Genomic DNA, 7,323 nt, shown 5'->3' with positions numbered 1-7,323 from the left:
ATGAGGCTTTCTACTCCCGTAAAGATTTACACCCTCGGAAACCCTGTACAGGGTCGCTATGGGTTGGAACTGACTCGACGGCACTTAACAACAATCACATGGAGTTTTTAAGAAAATATGACAAACCCAGGGCCTTGGGTGATCACTTTTTGTGTACCTGCCAATGGGCCTCCTATAGCTAGTATGAGGCAAAAATAAGAACTTCTGGTCTTGATCCTAGTTGTTAATATCTCATCCTGCTTTCACCCTGTGCTTCATTTTTGTTAAATATTTTGGTGAGTCCTGTGCAAGGAGATGAAAAAAATTTTTTCCAAATAAGAGAGAGATGATCTGAATGTGTAAATAAGACCTTTATTGTAGAGAATTTCTCTAATGTGTGCTATGTATTCTGTCTGTTATAGAACATAAAGATAGAAATAAAATTGGAATTGGACACAGTCAAACTGTGAAGAAATAAGTTCATTGTGTTGTAAAATATGGGGAGCCTTCAAAAAGTTCTTGAAAAAATGATATTAAAAGAAAAATAATCTCTGAACTTTTTGAAGACTTCCTGTGATGATAAGACTGAAGATGAAACCAGTGAGGAAGTAAATGTAGAAAGTGAAAGGGATGAGGCTGACTGCTAAACCCTAGAGTAGACCTTAGTAGAACACAGAAACCTGTGTTGAATCCCCATGAAATCTCAGTTCCTCAGGACCCTCATCTCTCCTTTGACACATTGGAATATGTGGTGCTTTTCTGAACTAGAATGTGCGGATTGTTTTAGGACTCAGTAAGTATTGGTGATGTGGCTGTGAACTTTACCCAAGAAGAGTGGGAATTGCTGGATGTTTCTCAGAAGCAACTCTACATAGATGTAATGATGGAAACCTTTAGAAACCTGGCCATAGTAGGTAAGGGTTGCTTCATTTCTTTTTAATTTATTGACCAAATAACTCATTGTTTGTACTTTAGTGTATGGGCCAAGAAATGGTTATATATTGCTAAATAAGGCAATTATGGTCATTTGCTATCTGGAGTATGCATGTCCTGGCTTTCCTATAATACAAATCTCCATGTATTAAACTTCACCATTAAGTTCTCGGTTTGTCATGTTGTGAGCTGTGTGCTATTCTGGAAGCTATTCCACTGGTACTTCAGTTACCAACAGGGTCACCTTTGGCACACAGGTTTCAGTAGAGCTTCCAAACTGACACAAACTAGAAAGAAGAATTGATCTACTTTTGAAAAATTACCAACTTAAAATTTTATGAATAGCATTTAACATTGTCAACACAGTGCCAGAAGGGGAATTTCTAAGGTTGGAAGTCACTTTAAATATAATTGGGGAAGAGCGGACTCCTCAAAGTAGACTCAACATTAATGAAGTGGATGGTAAAAACCTTTCAGGACTTTATGATGTGGCATAACTCAAAATGAGAAGAAACAGTTGCAAATATCCATGTATAAGAATGTAGGAAGATTGGAAGTATGTGTGTATATATAGGAATGCATAACAATCAATGTCTTAGTTATCTAATACTACTATAACAAAAATACCACAGGTGATAGTTTTAACAAGCAGAAATGTATTCTCACAGTTTAAGAGGTAAAAGTTCAAATTCAGAGTATCAACACTAGGGGAAGACTTAGCCTTTGCCAACTCTGGGGAAAGGTCCTTATCTCCTTTCAGCATCTATAATCCCAGTGTTCCCTGGAGATCTCCGTATGTTTTAGCATCAATCTTACCCTAGATCTACATGCTTCACATTGCAGGGACCCCAGGCCCAAAGACACACTCCATTCCTGACTCTTCTATCTTGGTAATAGTGGGTTCCTCTGAGCTCTGCTTACTTCTCTTTTCTTTTTATATCTCAAAAGCAATTAACTCAATATAGATTAAATCTGCCTTAATAAACATCATAGAAATGAAGATTTACAACACATAGGATAATTATGTCTGATCAGCGCTGATCACATCAAATCACATCATGACAGTGACTGTATCATATTGGATCTCATCATGGAGGTGATAACTACATCATAACTGCTAACCAACTCTGGAAATCATGTCCCAGAAAAGTTGACACAAAACCTTAACTAATTGCAGTCAATATTATGGTCGTTGTTGTTAGATACCATTGAGAGGGCTCCAACTCATAGCAGCCATATGCATATCAGAATGAAACACTGAGTGGTCCTGTGCTGTCCTCACAATGGTTATTACACGTGATCCCATTGCTTCTACTACTGTGCCAAACAATCTCATTGGAGGTCATTCACTTTTTCGAAGAGCCTCCACTTTGCCAAGCATGATGTCCTTCTCCAGACACTGATCCCTCCTGATACTATGTCTGAAGTATGAAAGCCAAAGAACATTCTGGCTGTACTTCTTCCAACACAGATTTGTTTATTCTTCTGGTAGTCCATGGTACTTTTAATATTGTTCTCCACCACCATAACTCAAATCTATCAGTTCTTCTACAGTTTTCTTTATTCACTCCAACTTTCACATGCATATGAGGTTATTGAAAATACCATGGCTTGGGACAGGTATGCCTTAGTCTTCAAACTGATATCTTTGATCCTGAATACTTTAAAGATGGTTTTTGCAGTAACTTTGCCTAATGCAGTACGTAGTTTGATCTTTTGGAAGCAGCTTTCATGATTGTTGATTGTGGATCTAAGCAAAATGAAACCATTGTCAACTTCAATCTTTTCTCCATTTATCATAATGCTATTTATTGGTCCTGTTGTGAGATTTTTGTTTTCTTTAAATTGAGGTTCAATCCATACTGAATGCTGAAGCCTTTGATCTTAAGTCTTTGATCTTAAGATACTTAAGTATCTTAAGTCCTCTTCACTTCTAGCAAACATTCTAGTATCATCTGTATATCACAGGTTGTTAGTGAGTCTTTCTCTAAACCTGATGCCTTATTCTTCTTCATATAATGCAGCTTCTCAGATTATTTAATCAGCATATTGATTAAGTATGGTGAAAGAATACAACCCTGTTAACATATGATCAAGAACTGATGGTATAGGAAGACATCCAAAGTGAAATGGTCCAAAAGAATGTGGAAATTATTGAACAATATCCTTAATGTCACATACAAGTCAAATGTTGATGATTATTTTTTTAAAAAAACAAACAAACATTGTAGCAGTATATCTGTAAGGAACAGCCAGAAACTACAGCTGGATTAAGAACAAGCTATGGAATGAAGGGATGTCATTCCTGACCTCAGGTGGATCTTGACTACAAACAGAATACCAATGTAAAAATGGAGTGGAGACCATGTCTGACATCCTACAGATGCATAATGGGGGAGGAGGAGAATAGCCATCATCAGCCCTATGAAGTGTGGAGGTCAGGCATTTCTCCACACTACAATATTCTTTATTCTTCAGACACCTACCTGCCAACCTTCCAATGGAACTCTACTTGTCTTCTGAGTTAAAGCCTACTATTGTAAAACAGATATTTGAGTGGGATATAAAGAACTATCAGGAAATATGATTACAGAAAGATTATAGGCCTGTCTTCAACCTATAACTGATTGAAATACCTAAACGGGGTTCTAGAACTTTCCCAGTGAAATAGGCTTCTTGTGGAGCCTTTGCAGTGTATAGGACCTTAGGCGGAATCCTAAGCCCCATCTAAAACCTTCTGAGGTGGCGCATTCCCACTTGAAAAGGACATGAAGACCAGCCTGGAGCAGCTAGAGGAACAGAAGATATTCTTGAAAGAAAGACCAGCAGGAAAAATTGGAAACAAAAATGGAAGTCTGGTTGGCTACTACAAGAGCAAGCAAGTTGTTCACTGGGGAGCCATCAATGCAAGTAATCATGTCCCTTCAGGACAGTCCCCTCATCCAAGACTGAAACTCAAAGAGAACACATGAGCAGGCATGTAAGCTTGCTGGTGACCACACATGTCTACTGGTGAGTGAAAGAGGGGGAAAGGCATTAGTGAAGATATGAGCTGAGTTCGACCACATTCCAACCTGGAGATGAGAGAGAGAAAAGGAAGGGCTGCTTGGTCTGAATTGTGCTGAGATCTGAGGTCTCCTAAGCCCATGGACAAGGACCTAGCCACAGAGGGCTAGAGCCAAGAGTAAAGTGTCCATCTGATATTAAGTGAGGGGAGATGAACAAGAATGCCCAAATTTGCAGATAGTACCCATTTGACCTAGCTTCAATCAGTTGATGAGAACTCAAATAGAATAAGATAAAGAAATTTGATTATGGAAACAAGTATAAATGGGTATAATTTGATGAGATGGGGATAAGATTCTTATGATTCGATGGTAATTGTTACAATGACTAATTGTGATAGTCACAACTGTAAAGGTAGAAGTTTTGTAACATAAAGTGGGGAGTAGTTAATTTTACATTCCAGGAACAGAGGGCCCTAGGACCATCAAGGGAGAAGAGCATGAGCGTAATGTGGGACCTTAACCAGAGAAGCAGAGACACCAGAGATTGGGGCAAAGATGATGATATATATAGAGAGACTCTATACTCATGGAAAGAGAAAGGCTGTGTGCTGGTGGCCAGTAGGCAGGCTTGCATTATATGTCCTTGGGGTTTTAAATGATTATATATTCCTGTGTGTTTGTGTACATCAAACAAACAAACAGAGGGAATAGAAGTAAATATTGTCGAATGGTGGTGCATGGAGGGGAATTGTAATTATTGCAATGATAGACATATGACAGGATGAGTACAAAACTGATGTTCTCCCGTGTGAACTATCATTCAATGTACTATAAAAGCTTTTAAAAAAATCCATTGTAATGGCCACACAGAACTCACAGATAATACTTAGAATTATAGATTTTATTAGGAAAGTTAACACAGGTACAACTCAGGAACAGAAACAAGTCATGATAGAGCAATTCTGAGGTCAGGAGTGCCCCTTCTCAATCATGCCTACAGGCACACTTCACTCTGTTCTTCAGTCTCTCTACCACTAGGCCTCTTGACCTCTGCCTTGCTCAGGCAAGTGTTACAAGCTCCTTTATCTGTGCAGATAAATGCCCAAAGGGTACAAGGCAGCCTCCTCTGCAAAGATACTTGGTTTTACTGCATTCTTGGGCCAGGAAATCACTACTCTGTCTCTCTCTGCCACTGCCACTTCTGCTGCTGCCTCCTCTCTGTGGGTAACTCACATTCTGCTTGCTGCTCTTTTTGATGGTCCTGGGATCCTCCCTTCTTGCTTCAGAGATAGATCCTTTTAAACCTAGCATGATGGAAAAACTAATCAATCTCTGGGGTAGAGTCCCATGCACCCTATTTGAATGGTCCCACCCAATCTTTGTGGGTTCTGGTGTGGAGTTGTGGGTTAATGCACCAGACTGCAAAGCCATTTGAACTGCAAGATCGGCAGTTCAAACTCACCAGCTGCTCCTTGGAAACCTTATACAGGGTCGCTATGGGTCAGAACCAACTTGATGGAACTTAACAACAACAACACCCAATCTTTGTGGAAGTTACAAAGACTATGACTATTAAAGAAACATTAAATAGCTTATTGTAGTGCAACCAGCAAGATGTTTACCTGTATATTATTGACTATGCAAAAACACTTGATTACATGGATTATAATAAATTATGGATAACATTGTAAAAAATGGGAATTCTAGAACACTTAGCCATACGCATGCAGAACTTATTCATAGACAAAGAGGTAGATGTTTGAATAGATAAATGGGAGAATATGTAGATTAAAATCAAGGAATATGTGTGTTGGAACTGTATCCTTTCAGTATAATTTACTCAATACATATTCTTAGCAAATTATTAGAGAGCTTGGACTGTCTGAAGAAGAGGATGGAATCATGATTGCAGAAAGATTCTTTAACCTGCAATATACAGCTAATACAACCTTGCCCCTTATTGATGAAGATCAAAGACTATATAGCGTTCAGTATGGATTGCACCTCAATATAAAGAAAACAATGATCCTTAAAATTGGACCAGTAAGTAATATTATGTTAAATCGTGATAAAACTTGCCCAAATTTTCATTTTACTTGACGGTGCAATCAGAATCCATGGATTCAACATTCAGGTTATAAAAATGCATATTTCACTGGACAAATTTGCTGCAAAAGATCTTTTTAAAGTGTTAAAAAAACCCAAACAAACAAGAAATAAAGATGTCACTTTGTGAGACTGACGCAAGTCATGATATTTTCAATTTCCTCAAATACATGCAAATGTTAGGCAATGAATAAGGAAGATCAAAGAATCAATTCATTTGGATTACAGTGTTGGCAAAAAAACATTAAACATATCATGGACTGTGTGGTAGTTAAATTTTTTTGTAAGTTATAAAGAATATTAAACAGGAAACAGAGCTCAGTGGGTCCTGTTATACCATCAAGGAAGGAAGGCCCATGGACTGAGACAGGCAGTGTGCCTTCAGGCAGGAACCTGGCTTGAAAAAATGTGCCCTTTGCTCATTTAAAAGAGTATATATTTTCAATGTAGTATGTGTATATATTTATATATATTTAAAAAAACAGGTAATAGAGGTAAATACTGTTAGCTGATGGTGCTTGGATGTTACTATAATTATTGCAATGATTTGTTGAAAGTAAAACTGATGATCTGCCATTCAATTCGCAATAAAAACTTTAAAAAAAGAAAAAGAGCGAGAGTGAGAAAGAGAGGAGCCCTAAGAGTGGTGTGTACCATTTGGACCTGTAAAGCTCCTGGATCCAGAGAAAGATTAACGCTCTGACACATGAAAACTCCCAGGGAATTCTGAGCCTACAGATGCTGAAAGAAGACAAAGCCAGCGCTCTGCATTTGGACTTGTAGCCTCCTAAACTGTGAAAGAATAAATTTCTGTTTGTTAAAGACATCCACTTGTGATTCTTATTTTATAGCATCACTAGATAAATACGACAGACTGCTAGCATTACCAATGAATCTTACTAGAAGTACAGTCAGAATGATCCTTAGAAGTGGTACTTCTAGATATACCATCAGGAGACCCAGTCCTTGGAAAAGGACTTCATGATTGATTGTTGTTAAGTGCCGTTGAGTCCGTTCTAACCCATAGTGACTCTGTATAGGGTTTTCAAGGAGCAGCTGGTGAATTTGAACCGCCGACCTTGAGGTCCAAACTAACTTTGCAGTCCAATGCATTAACACACAGTGTCACACCAGAACTCCTTAGCATGCTTCGTAAAGAGTCATAAAAAAAGAGGAAGGCCATCAATGAAATATGTTGGCACAGTGGCTATAACAATGGGAGCAAACATAGGAATGATTGTGAGGATCGTGTGGGACTGGGAAATGTTTCATTTATTTTGTATATAGGGGTGCTGGG

Source organism: Chrysochloris asiatica, unplaced genomic scaffold (assembly GCF_000296735.1).
Source record: "Chrysochloris asiatica unplaced genomic scaffold, ChrAsi1.0 scaffold00378, whole genome shotgun sequence".
NCBI classification, from domain to species: Eukaryota; Metazoa; Chordata; class Mammalia; order Afrosoricida; family Chrysochloridae; genus Chrysochloris; species Chrysochloris asiatica.
Note: the sequence above shows the minus strand (reverse complement) of the source record.